We start from the raw sequence: 19,747 nt of genomic DNA, 5'->3' as shown, positions 1-19,747 counted from the left end.
AAATTCATTGATGTATTCCATTGTAGTAGGATATCCTTATTTGGAACATAATCGTAGTAGGATATCCTTATTTGGAACATAATGTAAACCGGAAGTTTTCAAAGTGCTTAACCACCCAGAATTCCTAGCGGTGAGCAGCCGCTGCCTTGACGAAAGTTCTCTGGTAAGTTCTTTTTATCAATTATGCAATACATTCTTGTCGTATAAGACTTTTGAGTGGCTGCAAACAAGGCTTCATAATGCACCAAAACAGTTTCAAGCAATGTGTTTGCTCTGTTCACGTACTGTGTTCGTCATTCGTAGATATCAAATCTTAGCCGAGTTGACGCATTTCAGGGAACCTCTCAAAAGTCAGTTTTACGCTTACAGCATTGCACATTACGGTACTTTATGTTTGATGGCGGTTTACAAAGAGGCTCTGCTTAATGATTCGGTTCAGGAATTAAGGAGTCATCATAAAAATAAAGCAAAAGCATAGGTCTAACACTAACTCAATGTTTCGAGAGGCACAGTTCCGACACAGTGACACACGTACACTGACAATGAAATCTAAAACGCTTGCAATCGATCTAAATTTGTATTTCTGCACACACAAAATATTTCGACTACAAAAAAAGGATCGGAATCAAAAACAATTGTATTTTCCAACAAGAGTCCTTGATTTGTGTGCTTTCATTTTTAATGAGTTTACGTAGACTAGTCTAGTACCCGCAACACCGATGTCAGAATCGCCATTGATTTTCCTGCAAGACTAACAACTACAGATCTAACTGAATCAGTTGAATCGGAGATCTAGATTCTCCGGTCGAATCTTAGAATGCAGCTGGTTTTTATTTTTGTATTTCTTATGTCTATGTGTGTGCCGTATGTGTGTAAAATGTGCGTGTTTGTTTGTATGTGTAAAATGTGCGTGCGTATGTCTGTGGATGTGTGTGTGTGTGTGCATGTGTGTGTGTACGTACGTGCGTGCGCGCGTGTGTGTGACATTCACGTGGTAGTACGAGTGATTGTGTGAATCGGAGTATCTGTACGTGTTTGTTTTCTTATACCTGATCATGTTTTAGACGATTCATGTATGCATTTATAGTTCTTAAAAATGCCAAACGTGTAACTCATTATACATTTGCCCCTTATGGCATAAATAAACTAATACTGTACTGTATTGCATGGTAGGTATAAGCCACGTATTTTATTCACTTATGATTCATGTCCGTCAAGTATAACCGTTTGTCCATTTCTTAGACTGTGTCTTTTAACACTTTTGTTTTGTTGTTTCTTTTTTTTCTGTAAAAGCTGTCCATTTCGATACTCAGGTCGAACACAGTACGATCTCATGTCTCAACTCTGAGCTAAGCATCGTCTCCACCGGTCAGAAGAGGCAGGGCAGGGCCAGCAGGTGCGGCAGTGTTACATTGTTTGTCAGCGCAATCGGTATGGCATTCCGTTTGTCAAATAATTATTTGGATACTTTTTCATGTTTTTTTCACCAGTTTTAGCTAAATAATCATTATTTAGAAACTCATGTGCTAAATAAGTAATTGTTTATAAACAATGTAAAACAATTCTAAATATTTTTTTGTTTACGTAAACAATTCATTATTTACCTAAACAATTCATTGTTTACGTAAATAATTCATTGTTTACGTAAATAATGATTTATTTACGTAAACAATATATTATTTAGACTTATATTACATTGTTTGTAAAGAATCAGCAATGTTACTAAATAAATCATTATTTACGTAAACAATGAATTATTTACGTAAACAATGAATTGTTTAGCCAACACATTTTCCATTATTTAGGGGTTTCTAGGATTCGCTTCTGAACTAAGTTTTATGTCTTTCAGTGATTACTATAATTGAATACAAGGTATCTCCACACACTCTTATCTTAAAATAGCTGTTGTTTGGATATTATTTTATTTATTTTACAAGCCGAGTACGAAAATAACTGATCTCATACACAGTCAACGGTCAAGGTCAATTAAGGTGTTTCCCTGCCGGGAGTGTTTAGTGTTTGCATTTTCTTGCTTGAAGTTGTTGAAACACAGTTTTTTCCCCCTTATGTTCTCTGTTCTGTTTATGTCCCAACAACATGCCTGTCTTTCCATTTCTCTTCCTTTCATCGTTTCATTTCAAAGAGAAAAGTAAAAACAGCTGTGAACCGTTGAAAAACGGGAAACAATGCCTCCGACGCGTTCCGAGAAGACTCTGGAGTGACTTCCCTTGCCTCATGCACAGGCCTCATGCAAAACATTGCGATCGGGCGAGAAGCGAAAATATTCTGAGCGATTGTTACCAGAGGAGAGGCGGCGATACCACCAGAAGATTTTGGAGATTGACGGGAATGATCCGTATGACATTCTCAACCAGGTGCTGGTCAGCAAATCCGGACGATCTGCCAGAGCTGAGTTACATCAACATCGTAAATTATTTTGTGCTTGGCAAGAGTGCATACAGATACACATGTGAGCAGCTGAAAAGCTTACAACAGTTTTGATTCCTACCGACTTTTTGTCTCTGGCTGGGTGAGGGATGTCAAGTGCTACAGCCCAGAACTCTGTCATTTCTGCAAAGGTAAGAATGTGCTTTCAGTTTATAATGAATGAACGTGAGTGTTCTCTGTCTTGTGTTGCTGATATCACAAGTTGCAGTTCAGGATATTGTGTTGAGGCTTTGTCTTTGATATATTCTTCGCTTCAGTTTGTATTCTGGACTACGACAAAAGCTGTAGATAGTCTTGAATATATTTATATTTTGAAATAGCTTGCAAAATATTATATAAATTTATAATGAGCTTCATGTTCACATTCAGTTAAAAATCTGTTGTTTACTTTTCATTGTTAAGGTTATTGTAAAGCACGTTATGTGCGTCTTAGAGTTATATTCATTCGATTGACCTAGCTGAATGCTGATTTGTGCGACCTTCAATTTATTTTTCAGATTCTTCATTCACAACGCCTTAAATGAACCAGCACTTTCTCCTTGGATCATCGCCACTTCTGATGGCAACATACTGGCAGCACACTGTACCTGCATGGCCGGAGTTGGAGAAACCGGCATGGCCGGAGTTGGAGAAACCTGCACACACGTCCCTTCACCTTCAAGGAGTCAGCTGTTGAGTGTGCTGTGGCAGACCGCCATTTCTGTTTGGAATCTAACAGTGAGGGGATGCTTTGTCTGCGCAAAGACCACCCATACTTTAGTCAAGTACAGTGCCAGATTGTTATGACCAGTTCCTCCTACTGCGATTTCATGGTGTGGACTACTGTGGATAAAGTTATTGTCCGAGTATTGCCTGACTGTGATTTTTGGGCAATGTGTGTGGAGAAAGCTTTGAAAGTGTTCAGACTCGCAGTTCTTCCAGAGCTAGTTGGAAACTGGCTGGACAGAGAAGCTGAGCCTCTACAAGCAGTGGATGTGAACCAGGAGCAGCTGCAAACACCAGCCGTGAAACGCAGCAAGAAACAGTGACAATGCCAGACTCGCTTGCTCATGTGTGTGGGAAAACAAACATCATGTATGACTGTACACATAGAAAGTGGCAGTAGTAAAGTTGTAGAGAGGGAGAGAATACATCGAACGCAGAAGAAGAAGAAGAAGAGAGGGAGAGAAAAGAGAGCATGTAATGTTTTAAATCACAGTTCACACTCACAGAGAAGTCATCAATTGTTCCATTCTTGTTTCATTTTATTCTTAAAGTAAAATCATGCACAGATGTAGACATACATTTTGTTTAGGATCACCGACCACAATACAAAATCAAGTGCTACAAGTATAAATTATGATGCATACAGGACCTTATTTTGTGATTGTTTTACATCCACTGCTGTGAATAACAAAGAATCATGAGCAGTTTGATTATCAACTTATTCAGCCAGGTATATATTGTTCATTCTCCTTGTTCAATGTTTCCAGTGACACGGATTGGCTGCTTGATTTAGGGAACAAATAAGAGTGTGTGGTCCAGCGTAGTTCTGCATCAGTACAGTCAAGTAATACAGTGTTTAAATTGGCAGTGGAACTGAAAGTTAGTTTCTATTATCAACTAGTTCTGTTTTGATGACAACAAAATTGAACACATTTATTTCTGCAAAAAAGCGCACAGGTCTTTGATCATAATGAATAGTTAATGACTCACATACCCACAGTATGTTATTTCAATTTTGAACATTTAGTGAAAGTGTTCTCTTCACTTTGGCTTCATACGGGTCTGCAATACTGGTAGTGGTATGTTCAGTGTTGCTTGCAGTTGCATGTTATTGGTAGTTTAAATGTGTGCTCGCATTTCAAGTGTAGGCCATTTAATTTTTCAATGCTCCTTATCTTGTTTCCTGTGTAGAGCTATTTTGAGGTTAATCAGCATAATTCAACCTTTGTCAGTTGTGTCAATACATGTCACATTTATGCAAAATGATTTCAAAGTGTATGTTAAAGTGGTGTGTGTGTGTGTGTGTGTGTGTGTGTGTGTGTGTGTGTGATAGAAAGAGTGAAATCTGCTCTTGAATTGGAAGGAAATAGCAGCAGGTCAGATCATATACACATGTATATATTCAAATTCAAGATTCCATCCAGTGAAAACATGATAACAGAAAAACTGTTGCTACTGCTCATGTGAGACACCTGAATCAGATACAATACACCACAGTTTAATTAACACATTCTTTAAACAATGCCTTCATCTTCAAATTCAAGATTCCGTCCAGTGAAAACATAACAGAAAGACTATTGCTACTGCTCATGCTTGACATCAGAATCAGATACAATACACCACAGTTTAATTAACATATTCTCTAGTCTAAACAATGCCTTCAGTTCACGAGGCTGTGTTTATGCAGCGTCACAGCAAGAATCACATGATACCAGTGCAAACATTGACAAGCCCAGATGATACAGTGACTATTTTGTCCAGTGTTACCACTTCTTCCTCTTCCCTTGCAAACAAAAGATCAGTCAGAATATCAGAGTTCAGAATTTTGTACTTTCCACAAAGAATACCGATAACTCGTTCAACATAAATTCTCAGATTAGCTAGTTTGCGTGTTGACTATCTCATAAGCTGTAAGCTGACTCTTCCCTCTTGTAAAGGCAGGGATTTTCACTTGTGCACCTCTCATAGCCACTAGTTCATTAATGTCAAATCCCCTGTCGGCCAAAATCACATCATTTTGTACAATATTGTCTAGATACCCACTATTTGCAGTGATGTGCTTGTCACTTGAAAGCCCACCCCACCCTTTAGAAATAAAAGAATTATGGCCTTGAGGTGTAATTGATATTAGGCAGGGTTCGACACTAGCGGGGGCGGGGGGCGGAACGCCCCAGAGTTTTGTGTTCCGCCCCAAACATTGCCGAAGCTTGGGGCCCACTCCGCCCCAGGATAGATTCCAACAATGACAAACAGAAAATTCTAATGCCAGCAGAACCAATCACTAAAAATCGCCAGTCAAAGTCGTCACTGAAATTTGCGTTACGATCAATGCCGCAGTCAAGAAAAAAACACATTCAAATCGTCGAAGGACAATGTCGTAAGGGAAATAACTCCCAGATTGCGCTCTTTAGCGTGAAAGATAAGTATCACCTTCAAATGCCAAACGCAAAATGTGGCGACACATCCCTGGTGTAAAAAGACATGGAAATGAAGATGAAGAACAGGGTGGAGAGAAACGAAAAAAGGAGACCGATGCAGCCAAAAGCGCGAAGCGCTGTCGTAGATCTAATTTCAATGTGAAATGGTTGAAAGAATTTCCCTGGCTTCAGTACGATGAAGAAAAACAGACAATGCATTGCCGCACGTGAATACTGAGAGTGGGCCCCAGATTTTTTTTTTTCCGCCCCAGCACTTTCCATCTCTGGGGCCAGTGTGGCCCCAGGCCAAATAAGTTAGTGTCGACCCCTGTTAGGTATTTAATTGTATTGTTGTGCTTGTAGTTTGACCAGGTGAGTGCACTAGCATCAACACTGGAGGGTCTCTCAATGAATATATAAAAATATATTTCAAAACAGTCAATAATGGACACTACTCTGCATCTTGAACACACACGGCCAGTACATGTACTGTGCAACTGACCTTGCCACGGAACGATCCAAGGGGGGCAATCTCAGTCATCTCAAAGAGGGAAATCCAAACGCAATCCGCTTTGTTCGATTTTACGGGCTTGGACGATAGAGAAAAATAAGAAAAGCAAAAGCTGGAGTCCAGTCTGGACGAAACTGCTATCAAGAACGCAGAATTAATTTCTTCTGAGTTTTTTTTTAGCCGTAAGCGCCATGTTTAACTGCTGTTCACAATGCGGCCGCAGTGAAACCAACAAAGGGGCCTCACTATGGAAGAGTTTCCTGCTCCGATAAACATGGTGCTTACGGCTAAAAAAAAAATCAGAAAAAGCAATTCTGCGTTCTTGAAAGCAGTTTCGTCCAGACTGGACTCCAGCTTTTGCTTTTCTTATTTTTCTCTATCGTCCAAGCCCATAAAATCGAACAAAGCGGATTGCGTTTGGATTTCCCTCTTTGAGATGACTGAAATTGCCCCCCTTGGATCGTTCCGTGCCAAGGCCAGTTACACGGTACTGGCCGTGTGTGTTCAAGATGACTACTCTGTTCCATGGATAGGGAAGGAATTGTGGCGGTAGACTTGTCTTTATACTTCGCCTGTCTGTCTAGAAAACAAGTGGCTGCAGTCTGTGAACATGATATGCAGTCTCGTGAAAAACTTTGCTTGCAGTTGTTCTTGACACAGAAAAGATGTATGCCAGGTGTTGCAGAGGTGTGTTAAGGCGTATATATATATGCATGAATGAGAGCTTGAAACTGTGTCAGTGCTCTGCGCGAGTGTGTTGGCAAATGCCATGCAAGAAAATCAAATAATGTAACAAGTGTGAAGAAATTAGAAATCCCAGAAAAATATCGTACAGTATCGTCATTGTCCCTCAAAGAATCAAGTGTCATTTTTTTTCTTGGCAAGTTCGTCTTTAAGTTCCCGAGTTTCTAGCACCAGCCTGTTTAGTTCATCCCGTTGCTGCTTTTCTTCATCTTTAGAAATCCAGGCAAAATTGTCATAGGTTTCAGTCTGGCAGTAAGTACCGCCACAGTCACCTCTCTCGGGAAGAGGAGCAGCCAGTTCTGCTGTATCCGAAGTACCTTCACTTTCGCCATCAACAGCATCCTCTGCTAAATTAGGGTGAGAAGGAGTTGACTCACTCCCCACAAGCTTCTTCCTCTCCTTGAGTCTCTGGTACTGTCCTTGTTGGGCTGTCAGGCTGTGTCCCTGCACCATACCCAAGTTTCAAAGTAGGTGTTTACTTCCCACAGATGGTTGCCCTGCAGAAAAAATCAAAGGCAAATGTATTGTAAATTATGGATTGGGAGTTATTTTAAAAATAAGTCACCCAAACAAAATGAATGAGTAAATCTAGACACAGATCTACCCTTTAAAACTGAACTATAAAGTTGTATCAACAATGACCATTTAGTGTTCAAATAAATTCTGATTATCAAATCCAAGTATTTCACACCTTCTCACAAGTCATGGTTTTGGGCAACCATGATAAGTTGTTATACTGAGAGTAAGTGTAAGACTGACTCACTCAGTCATAGACTGCACTCGGTGCAGGACTGACCGACTGTCTGCACACTACCATCACAACACAGCTTGCATAAAACACAGACTAACCAAGGCAGGTGAACAAAAGCATGAGTACTTACCATTGACAAAATGATCAGAGCACACGTATCTCCTAGCTGTTGATTCAAAGTTGAAATTCTTCAGCTGAAGCTGTGCCAACCATTCTCGCCCGCGTCGTGCAGTCAAATCCCTTGTCTCTTTGCCCTTTCCGTTGACAACAAATGGAACAGAAAAGAATCTTCTGTCCCTATCTCTATCTTGTCTGTTATGGCAATGTTTAACACTACAACTAGAGACCATGTCGATAAATGCGGAAGATTCAGAGTGCAGATTTCGCGTGTTGCCTTCTCGCGAGTTCCGCCGGAATGCCAGAGGCAAGGCCGGACAACTCTGCACACGACTGTGTGACGTCATCGCGTCAGAGCTCATACCAAGTTGTGTTGTGTTGTGTAACCTACAGATAAAAAAAAAAGTGTAATCATGCAGTAAGAGAAATGGAAAGAGAAAGTTTTTGTTGAGACAGAACAGAAAACTTAGGACGGAAAACTTTTTTTCAACAACTTCAAGGGAGAGAATGCAAACACTAAACACTCCCGGTTATGACCTTGACCTTTTGTTTGTTTTCGCATTCAGTTCTTTTCGTACGGCAATTTCAGCTTGTAAAATAAACAAATTTACGAACATTTTCTGATAAATAATGTTTGGAGATACCTTGTATTGAATTATAGTATATACACAAAGAAAAAAAATGAAGCTTAGAAGTCAATTCTTGATTCCCCTAAATAATGAAAACTGCTTTCCCTAAACAATTCATTGTTTACGTAAATAATTCATTGTTTACGTAAATAATGATTTATTTAGCAACATTGCTGATTCTTTATAAACAATGTAATATAAGTCTAAATAATATATTGTTTACGTAAATAAATCATTATTTACGTAAACAATGAATTATTTACGTAAACAATGAATTGTTTAGGTAAATAATGAATTGTTTACGTAAACAAAAAATTATTTAGAATTGTTTTACATTGTTTATAAACAATTACTTATTTAGCACATGAGCTTCTAAATAATGATTATTTAGCTAAAACTGGTGAAAAAAACATGAAAAAGTATCCAAATAATTATTTGACAAACGGAATGCCATAAATCGGGGACACAGAGAGTCCGCATGCGGACAGCTACTCAAGAAGCTGCCGCCAAGAGTTATCGGGAAGAAAGATCCAGTCTCTTAGTCTTACAGTGAGTTTGTGTAGTTACAAATGTAATGGTTTGAAGATTTCTTCTCTCTGTTATTGCTTGAGTGCTTATGTTAATCTCAGTTATTCAAGTATGGGCTGTATATTGTAAATGCGTGTGTGTGTGTGTGTGTGTGTGTGTGTGTGTGTGTGTCACTGTGTGTGTGTGTGTTTTTGTGTGTGCATATGAGAGAAAGAAAGAGAGAGAGAGAGAGAGAGAGAGAGAGAGAGAGAGAGAGAGAGAGAGAGAGAGAGAGAGAGAGAGAGAGAAAGAAAGAGAGAGAGTGGTGACACACTATACTTCCGTTTGCTGTTTAAAAGGATACTTACAAAATCGACAATCCCATCAATCAGTCGAGACACAGTTTATTAACAAAAGAATTTTAATTATATACCAACTTATTTAATGCATACACTCTTACATATGTATACATCTGAATGCATAAAGCACACACACAAACATGTACAAAGTAACCCCCCCCAAAAAAAAAGAAAAAAAAGAAATGCTGATAACTCATGAATTACTTCTACAACTTACTTCAAATTTGGTGTACATTGGCCTGAGATATGGGATGATAATTCCACAAAGTTTCATGAATGCCGTTCAAGTGCGCATGGCTTATAATTATATCTACATGCCACTTGTTTCATAATACTACATCTATTAAAACAGATAAAATGGATACAAATTTGAATGCATTACATTATTTCATGACAATAGGACTTTTAACTGTGTTGGTCAGAACATGATTAACGAGATGACCGCGGGGGAGCTGGTCCTGTCCATTGCTGAGCGGCTCCCATCCCCGGTTTTGGGCATGGCCTGCAACCTTAACAGAGGATCCTTCCCAGAGGAGCCTACTTCAAGTGCAGCCACATGTCCTTCCAGGTGTGTTTGTCACCACTACCAAGATAGGGGAAGGGAGGTTGATAACCACCCGTCAAAGACCTGTAATTACAAAAATAGTACTTAAAAATCTGAAACAGTTTCAAAAATGTTAGCACACTGCTGTTAATCGCCATACGTTATACATGACTCGACTATGATGTGCCGTAATTATGCATTTAAATTATGATGAAAAAACAACAACCTGAAAAGTGATGGGCGTGTCCGGATAGGGCGGATAATCGTTATATGAAATCTTTAGAAATGTGTCCTGTTTCAGTTATTAATCTTTAAATGTTATAACAACATCCTGGAAATTCAGTAGAAATGGCCCAGTCAGGCTGATTTTTTGGCAACTACAGGGTGACCTAAAAAAAATGCAACCCTCAAAAATGCTAATAACTTCTACATCTGTTGACCGAATCACTTTATATGTGGAGGACATAAACTTCAGCCTATCCATGACCCTTCCACATCTTGGCAACTTTTTTTGAAATAGCACAAAAGTCTGACCATTTGATCTACAAAATTGCCCCTTTGTGAAAGTGTCACGGTAGCTGAAGTTTATGTCCCCCAAATATAATGTGATTCGGTCAACAGATGTAGAAGTTATTAGCATTTTTGAGGGTTGCATTTTAGGGGGGTCACCCTGTCACCCAGTCTTCTTCAAAATGGAAAAACAACACTGCTAGGCACAACAGCTGAACCAAATCAATTTGTGTGGGCAAAAAATGAGTTGTTCTTCAATTTGAGATAATAAAACAACAAACAGGGTCACTCTTGCTCACACAATCAAATCTGCATCCAAATCAGTATGTGTTGTTCACATGGACGCTATGGCAGGCTGAGCGGTGTAGGTGTCAATACTCTCAGCAGGCATAAAAGGCAGTTTTTGAAGCCATTTTAGCGGGTAATAAGACAAAGAATGGTACATTTGAGTAACTCGCAAACGCATTGCCTTCAAACTTTCGGAGATTTGTGTTAACACATGGCGTAAAGTACACACGAAATCTCAAGTCATGTGAGGTATTAGTTCTGCTGTTATGCGACATCCCAGAAAGAGTTTTAAAAATAAGGATCTACCCTGTCCGATTGAACAGAAAAAAAATTAGAATTAGCATGCATTTAGAAAAATGAAAGCTTCAATTTACCCTTAAATTTAATACAGTTTCACCAATGGCTGTTCAAAGCGCACTTGTTTAAACGCACACACACATTTTTGGAAAATGCTTTTTCAAGAGCCATTGATCAGTTAAGCGTGTCGGCAGTGAGCTTTGCTATGCGTAGGCCGACATTTGCGCTCAGCGCTCTGAATGAGTCAACTTTAAAAAACTACGTACTTTCGCGTTGAAATCCTCATACAACCCATGTCTGGTAAAATATGTACATGAAATTTGAGTATGTGGCGCATCTGTCATTGTTCTTGAAGATTTCAACAAACAAAATTTGTTCAATGATTCAGCAAAAACCTATCGTCAATTTAAGAAAGTCTGTTTCTGACATGACAAATAACAGCAGACCTAATGTCTCAAATTACTTGAAATTCCGAAAATACTTTACAACATGTGTTAGCACAACTTTCCGAAAGTTTGAAGGCAATGCGTTAGCGAGTTACTCAAATGTACCATTTTTTGTCTCATTACCCGCTAAAACGTCTTCAAAAACTGCCTTTTATGCCTGCTGAGAGGATTGACACCTACACCGCTCAGCATGCCATAGCGTCCATGTTAGACAAGATATGTGAACAAAACTTACTGATTTGAATGCAAATTTGATTGTTTTGTCTAAGAACATGCTAAACATGTTTTGTTTTAGCAGTTCTGATTTGTTGTCAATTTTATCGCGGGAACCTTCATTTTGCGAATTTGATTTGGGTGTGTGTGTGTGTTGTAGGTTTCACTGTATCGACAATACGTCATGTAAACTCAATCTGTTTTCTGAATAAGTTAGGGGCATAAAAGGCCTTTCCAGTCATATAATTGGTTTTACGATAAACGGCCTCATCATAAAGATCTGCCCTCAAACGCACCTGTAAAGGGTTTTTTATGACGAGTAGTGTAGAACAATCACCATCTTACACATCTGATCGCAAGATTATGCATTCCCGAAAAATTCTGCTATGTCTCCGGCGCATCAGTATCTGTCCGAAGGGTTTGAAAACAAATAATTACAACACACACACACCCCTCCCAACCTCCACCACCACCCAAGAAAAAAAAAGAAGAAAAGAATAAATACATTGATAAATACAAGAATGAAAGAATTAATTTACTTTTTTTTCAATTGTTTTTTATAACAAATCTATTGCTTCTAGGTCATCATTATCAGGCCGATGATTAAACCAAAGCTTAGTCACGGAAATGCATATATGGACTAAAAATGACGTGTTTTTTTCTTGCAGGACAATGGCTTGGACATGACTTCATCCTGAATCGGCAGAGCAGCGATGTATTCTTATATGGATGCCATGGACGTCTTCCACCTAGCGGGCACACAGATGGTTCACAAATCTACCCACTTGTATATTGCATACCTACCCCCTCACTCTTAACCATTGCTCCTTCAGTTCTGTAGTAAAACATAACATAAAGCGATCATTTCTGAAAATATTGCAAGACATTAGCTTCTTTACTTCTGCAGCTGCATCAAAACACACACACACACACACACTTAATACCGATGCCACATTTCAAGTAATCGGGCTGCAGGTATATTTGTCTTCTAAAGTCCACAATCAGAATGGCAGGAGCTATTGGAAAAAACGTTTTCTTTTTTACATTTTACGGTAATTACATTTTTGTCTTTGATCTTCAGGCTTCCATAACAGTTCTCTAAATGTATTGAGAATACGCCTGAAACGTTACATGAACCAAAACAACAACAACCGAAAAACAAACGCTGTGCATAGGGAACACAAATATCAATGATCTTTCTTTATTTGGTGTTTAACATCGTTTTCAACCACGAAGGTTATATCGCGACGGGATATCAATGATAATTTAGCAGGGAGTATCAGCCGGGACATTATTTATTATTCTGAATAGATCAACATTCATATATGCATCAAGTGTACTAATTGATCCTGCTAAATAGTTGTATTTGTTTGTGACTGATGCACTTTTTATTCACTTTGCACATGTATCACGTAAGAAAAATCAAGGGAGGTAATTTTGCTCGGATTAGATTGTTCCCTCCCCTGATAACAAAAGCACACAAATTAATTTTTCCCCCCTTCTCGTATGTGTTATTCAAACGTTTTGATGGTTTTTGTTGAATATTGATGTGAAAGGTTCAGTCCTTCCCGAGTAAACGATTCGATTTACAGTCTCAGAACAGACCAGGCCTGAAAAGACCATCGCTAAACACATCAACTAATCAGCCTGGGTGCAGTTTGTGATTTTTTTTTTTATTGACTGATTTGTGAACGAACACAAGCAGGAATCTGTGATGATAACACATCAAAATAAATTATCACTTTGCGCATGAAGCAGCCAGGTTGTCGAATCTAAGTCTTTGTTCATGTACAATCTTGTCTAAATCTGAGATGGTGAGCCAAAAGTTTTCATGGGAACGACTGTGCCTTTCTGTGTCTCTCAATTTTTACACCACTTGCTACTCATGATTGCATGACACTAAGAACAGGCAAGATGTGGATATCGTGGTTTTAATGATACATTCGGACATACAAATGGTTACCGTTGTTTTCTTAGATACGTGTGATCTCTCTTTTTCCCCTGGTCCTTTCTTTTTGATGTTATTTAGCCTGAAGTTTGTTGCAACTATTGGTCCGCTTGCATTTGTTGTTATAGTAATTGTGGATATGCTATTTAATTTGTCTGTGTTGCCTAATTATGTTGTCACTGTCAGCTTGATGAATAAAGGCTATGAGAAAAAAAAATGTTACCCTTCACCATCAGCAAAATATGCAGCTAGCTGCATATACTAAATATTTCTGATACCTTGACCAAATACGATGTTTATTTTTGCGTGTTCTCGTTTTTTCAGAGCGAACACACACACACACACACACACACACACACACACACACACACACACACACACACACACACACACACACACACACAGTCTCTCTCTCTCTCTCTCTCTCTCTCTCTCCTCTCTCTCTCTCTCTCCCACCCACACACGTACACCTATACACACACACAGTTTCAATGTTAAAAACTTGAAACACGTATCCCTGTAGCATCGATGAAGGTTGTATGCAGGAACATCATAAAAGCTTGCTTACAAACGGACTCGCTGTCTTCGAATAAAACAGCTTTCGAATAAAATAGCTTACCGTTGGATCTTTGCTCAAACTGCGGCTTTCTTGTCCACATTCCTGGCGCACAGATCTGCAATGTGCAACGTTACTGTTGAATACACACAATTTATGTTGAAGTCACAGGGCACAGACAGACATATCCCCCCCCCCCCCTTACACACACACGCGCGCGCGACTGCGTGAAGATGCACGTCACCTTATCATTTAATCACACAATGTAAAATACTAAAAACGTGGTGGTTAAAACTGAATAGTATCATGAATCTCTGAAGAGAATTTTTTTTCCAACAGTCGTTCGTGTAAGGCACACGCAGACGGAATGTAGCTGAAGCCATACCGTAAAAACTAAGAACAGATCTATAGATTCTAAAACAAATGTGACATTTTAGTTCTATTCATCTGGATGAGCTTGATCTGTCCGAAGTAGAATCGGCCACTGAAAATGCAACTCCCCTCCCCCCCCCTCCCTTTCCCACGACACACACCACGACACGACACTAGCTGAGAAAAGGAAAACGTGTGGAGGAATACATAATGTAAAAACCAGATCTAAAAGTAAGCCCGGTTTACGATTTCAAACCTCCTTTGAGTATGAAATGTTCGGACGCGCCCTTTCAGCCTACAGTGAAATGGTAATGTACACGTACAAGCTTTGTTTCAGAACTGTGAAACGTAATAACTAGGTTTGAAAATTGAATTCAAATATACAAGTAAAGTTAATGGAAGATCAAAGTAAAGGTTGGGTGTAATGTCAAAAAGTATACTTACATTCCGTTTCAGCATGCTCTTCCACAGGAAAAACTCCCAGGGCTTTGTCCTGCTTGCGATTTTGCCAAAAGTACTTTGAACACACCCCCGACGTAACTTTCAATGAGCATCATACTGTTTTTGCCACTTGCCGGTTGAATTTGGCGCCTAATTCCAACTTCGCTGCATCTCAGGGTTGTTTCTGGTCCCCCAAATGTACACATTCAGACCTATGTCGCCCTGATCGATCACAATTTTGCTTTTTACGTAACTGGCGCAAGATGGCAGACATCTTTGGACCGTAAATGACTCTTTGCGCATGCGCCGCTAATAATTTGATTGGTCGATATTTTTAGGTAAAGCACATGGTCTCAGAAAACAGAAAAGTAAACATTGGAAGCGTGAGTCACGCTCCCAAAAAATAAAAACTTTGTTTACATATAAAAAAAATTCTGTAACTTTTTGCCCCATGGTTCATTCATCATCTGAAATAACTTTTTAGCGAAATCTAACCATAAGTTTATTGGAAAAAAGTCAAAATGTAGACGACCACCTTTAAATCTTTTCATGCGCAAAAAAAAAAAAAAAAAAAAAAAAAAAAAAATTCCCCCCTCTCCCCCCCTTCCGGTTTTGTAACAAAAATCTGGCCTTAAATCTTTTCATGCGCAAAAAAAAAAAAAAAAAAAAAAAAAAAAAAAATTACCACCCCCCCCCCTCCTATTTTTCTTTAACAATTCGGGATTACTGGTAGCTTTTTTGTACTACCACGCATATGTAACGCTATTTTGATAAAGTTGATAGTATAGCTTTCCGGTTATAATTATGTCCGGCCATCACTCACTTTTAGGTGGCGGATGTCCAGATACAACACGTGTTTCAGAATCTCTAATTTTGGGTGTGTAACTTTCAATAATGAGTGTTTTTAATTTTTTTTTTCTCAAAAAGTATTCTTAAAGTCTAACACATGTTTATACTCGCACTCCGTTTCTGTAGCTTTATACCATAGTCATCAGTTTGACTATATTCGCATATTCTATATCATTGTTATTGACATTTATGTTGTCACCTTCAGATGTCCTCCTTCCCTCCAACCCCCCCCCCCTCCCCTACCCACCCCACAACTAACACCACCTAATCGCCAGCTACACATAGAACTCAACGTTTTTATCCAGCAGAGCACATTAACCATGTTCTTGAACAGAGGTAATTGATACATGTCCTGCGTTTAACCATTGTCTTTATCCCCGAGTACGCAGTAGGAGGGTCCTGCAGACTTTAATTGTGTGTCTGTCTGTCTGTGTATCTGTCTGTTCGTCTCGACTTAACAGCTTAATGCTGGGAAACTACTGGGCGCAGTTCGTTCAAAAGTTGATACACTAACTTGATAATAGGTCCGATTGATCGTATTAAAACTTCATAATGTTACCTGGGACCTAAATGCGAAATAAATCACAAAAGCGACTCTTAACGGGGGGAGTTTTTGCGGTGGGAGGCTGGTCGCTTTGCGAACAGCCAGCCACTGAACTAAAAGGGAGACTTGGGCGCCCTGAGCCGAACACGTCACGCAGTGACAAGAAAAGCATGATTTGCAAGCCAGACAACGGGTGGGGATATGGTATCGGCAAAGAAACTACAATGCAGGGTTTGGTCTCGGTGAAAGAGAGACAGAGAGCACGAGAGAGTCTATGGCCAAAGTGATCCGGGTTCAATTCCCGGCATAGGCGGCCTATTTTTTTTCTTAATTCTTGTTTACTATTGTTTATTATGAACGTTTTAATGTTTTATTTTACTCTAATAGTTTTTTTAATTGTGTAAAATAAATAAATATTTTTTTTAAAATTGTTTTTTTAATCCAAGTGATCCGGGTTCGATTCCTGGCATGGGCGGTCAAATTTTTTTTTTTTAATTCTTGTTTACTATTGTTTATTATGAACGTTTTAATGTTTTATTTTACTCTAATAATTTTTTCATTGTGTAAAATAAATAAAAATATATATATATATATTTTTTTAATCCACGTGCACAAGACAAAAACTTTCATACTGGGGGAGCGAGCCAGTCTGAAGAGTACTCGGGTCCAGCACCAGCGTTTTTTATTTATTATCTTTGTTCCTTATTGCACGAACGTCTCATGAAAACCCCCCGCGGGTTAGGGGGAGTCCCATATTGGTTGGGACTAGAAAGAATTTACCCGATGCTACCCAGCATGTCGTAAGTGGCGACTAACGGTTCTGTTTCTTCTCTTCTTTTGTCTTATTTCTGCCTTACCAGTCCTTTCACCTGTATTTCCTTCCAAGAAAACTCTCCCTACTATTCCCTGCAGTTTTCCGATTCTTTTCTTGTTGTCTTATTTCTACCTGACTGGATCCATCACCTTTATTTCACTTACCAAAGGTCTTCTTTTCCACATCCTTATTTCTCTGCACCCCGCATGTCGTATGAGGCGACTAACGGATTCTGTTTCTCCTTTAACCCTTGTTAAGTGGTTCTTGTATAGAATGTAGTCAATGTGTGTAAAGATTTTAGTCAAGCAGTATGTAAGAAATGTTTAGTCCTTTGTACTGGAAACTTGCATTCTCCCAGTAAGGTCATATATTGTACTACGTTGCAAGCCCCTGGAACAATTTTTTGATTTGTGCTTTTGTGAACAAGAAACACTTAACAAGTGGCTCTATCCCATCTCCCCCCTTTCCCCTATCCCATCTCCCCCTTTTCCCTCGTCGCGATATAACCTTCGTGGTTGAAAACGACGTTAAACACCAAATAAAGAAAGAAAGAAAGTCTCATGAAAGGAGTGCCTTGTAAAACGTGTTTCTTTGAAGCAGAGAGAATATGAGTCTTCAAACTACATCACAACAGCCTATCGATCTGACACGTTCTTCTGTAAAATGCCAGCTGTGTAATATCGCTCAGGGCAGGTAGGGGGATTGAAGAAGAGGGGGTGTTAAGCACGGACCTTTAGTGATACACCCCTAGGCCCTGAAGCAAAATTGTTTTTTGTTTTTTACAACACACCACTCTTTGAACAAATAAAAGATTAACCAATTGGTGTCAAGCCACAATTGCTCCAACTTCCACATCCAAACTGAAAATCCATACATTGTGTGAGTAACTCGAAGTACACTCTTCAAAAAAAGTTAAGGATCACTTTTTTACAAGCACGCCACACAAAACAGACAAGACCGAATTCTTTCAATTTTGTTAAATCATATCATATGTAGAGGTTCGGAAAAGAATGTTCTTTTGTTTCTCTTCTCTTGTGTTACGGACTCACAGGACTTTCACTCACAGACACAACATATCACAATATAGCTATTCTGATGAACACGTGGGGGAATTCGGGGGCTGTGATTGGATGGTCTCTTCCGATCATCAAAGCATAATGCTACGGAAGTCGGCCATTTTTCTCAATATCCAAAAGCATATTGTCAATAACAAAGACGCATGGTTCCGGTTTACCCATCTGTACCACGCGGCGATGTTTCTATCGACAACAACATAGTTATACTGACAACTTGAAATTCTTCTCGGGAATGTTTTTCAGCTTTACAATTGTCGATAGCATACCCTTTTCTGCTAACTTCCCGATGAAACAGGACTAAACCAATTATTTTCTGTCCCTAAACACCACAAAATGCCCAAAGTCGAAAGATGTAGTACAAACAGGGGAGTAAAACGGAACAGCCGTTTTTATGTGCCTGTGTGACTGTGAGCTCAGTTGCCTGACACAAACTGAAAACGTTGCTGTCGCCGCGCGTTGTTCGAAATGGCTGTTCCATTATCTCTTCTTCACCCCTTCTTGCTTCCTATAGTTCTTCAGTCGTTTCTAGTTTTCCGTTGATGTTATGATTTGATTTTCTTCATTATTAGCCTTTTTCAAAATTAAAAACCTCAAACTTCTGTTTGTTGCATACAAATAAACTAATAAAAAGCTGTTTCAACAACTGTGTTGTGAAATCGAATGCACTTGGAGTCAGTTTTTCTTCCAAAGTCAGAAAGCGTGTAGCGGTGTGCATGTCTGCGCGAACATGATGCGCGTAAGAAGTTTGTCTGCTATCAAAACCTGAGATCAACGCATCGACGCAAAAACTGTCATTTTGTAAGTTTGGAACAACAAATCAAGGTCATAACAGCTATATAATCGCTATTGTGTTTTCAGCGTAGCAATAGGGTCCGATATTTAGACTCGAACAAGTATAATGCGACTCGTCTTCGACTCGTCGGCATTATACTTGTCTCGTCTAAATATCGGGCCCTATTGCTACGCTGAAAACACAATAGCTGTTATTGTGACAACAGCAGAGTACTGGACTGTCCAACAGTGAAATTTGTACTCGGGAAACTGGCCGCATAACTAAATTTACCTGGACTGTTCAACAGTGAAATTTCGATTTCCTCAGACAATCCATGGATTCTCAGTTTCGATTTGAAAGTTGAAGAGAATATAACTGGATGACAGCAGATTAATGTTTGATTTGTTTGGAAGAGTTTTTTGATGTAAACAATCTTTGTTTTCAGGGACTAAAGTTGTACCACTCAACATCCAGGCTTAAACACCCAACCCCCCTTCCTCCTCCCGTTTCCCCTGCCTGCTTTGAGCGATATCTATGTAACAGCTGGATCTTACAGAAGAACTTGTCACATAGCTAGGCTGTTATGATGTTTACAGTATACTAAAATTCTCTTGGAAGCACGTTCTACCAGGCATGTGATTGTCCCTTTCATGCCACGTGCACGCAGAAATTGGAATACATTCGAACACAGAAAACCAATAAATGCAAGGGTAAAACGTAGGACCTGTATCAATAATTTCCTCTGGTTGTAGTAGACAGAACACGCTAGATGTGCGTTCTTGAATAGAAACGTTGAGTTCATATGCAGTTGGCGAGTGGGCGATGTGTTTTAACTGTTTGTTCTCTATTCGGTTTTAATTTTGTTATGTTAGTGTCCATTGTATTTTAA

At 39.2% G+C, this 19,747-nt stretch overlaps 2 long non-coding RNA genes across 2 annotated transcripts; one reads left to right on the top strand and one right to left on the bottom strand.

Moving 5' to 3' along the window:
- Positions 1 to 1,732: 1,732 nt before the first annotated feature.
- Positions 1,733 to 4,984, top strand: LOC138951177 (uncharacterized). Its single transcript, XR_011451034.1, has 2 exons — positions 1,733 to 2,579; positions 2,946 to 4,984. It is a non-coding gene; the product is annotated as an uncharacterized lncRNA (long non-coding RNA).
- A 4,692-nt stretch (positions 4,985 to 9,676) lies between these two features.
- LOC138951176 (uncharacterized) lies at positions 9,677 to 15,298 on the bottom strand. Its single transcript, XR_011451033.1, has 3 exons — positions 14,807 to 15,298; positions 14,054 to 14,108; positions 9,677 to 9,816 (listed from the first exon to the last, which is right to left on the bottom strand). It is a non-coding gene; the product is annotated as an uncharacterized lncRNA (long non-coding RNA).
- Between the last annotated feature and the right edge of the window lie 4,449 nt (positions 15,299 to 19,747).

Source organism: Littorina saxatilis, linkage group LG16, assembly GCF_037325665.1.
Source record: "Littorina saxatilis isolate snail1 linkage group LG16, US_GU_Lsax_2.0, whole genome shotgun sequence".
Taxonomy (NCBI): domain Eukaryota; kingdom Metazoa; phylum Mollusca; class Gastropoda; order Littorinimorpha; family Littorinidae; genus Littorina; species Littorina saxatilis.
Note: the sequence above shows the minus strand (reverse complement) of the source record. Positions and strands in the feature narration are given on the sequence as shown.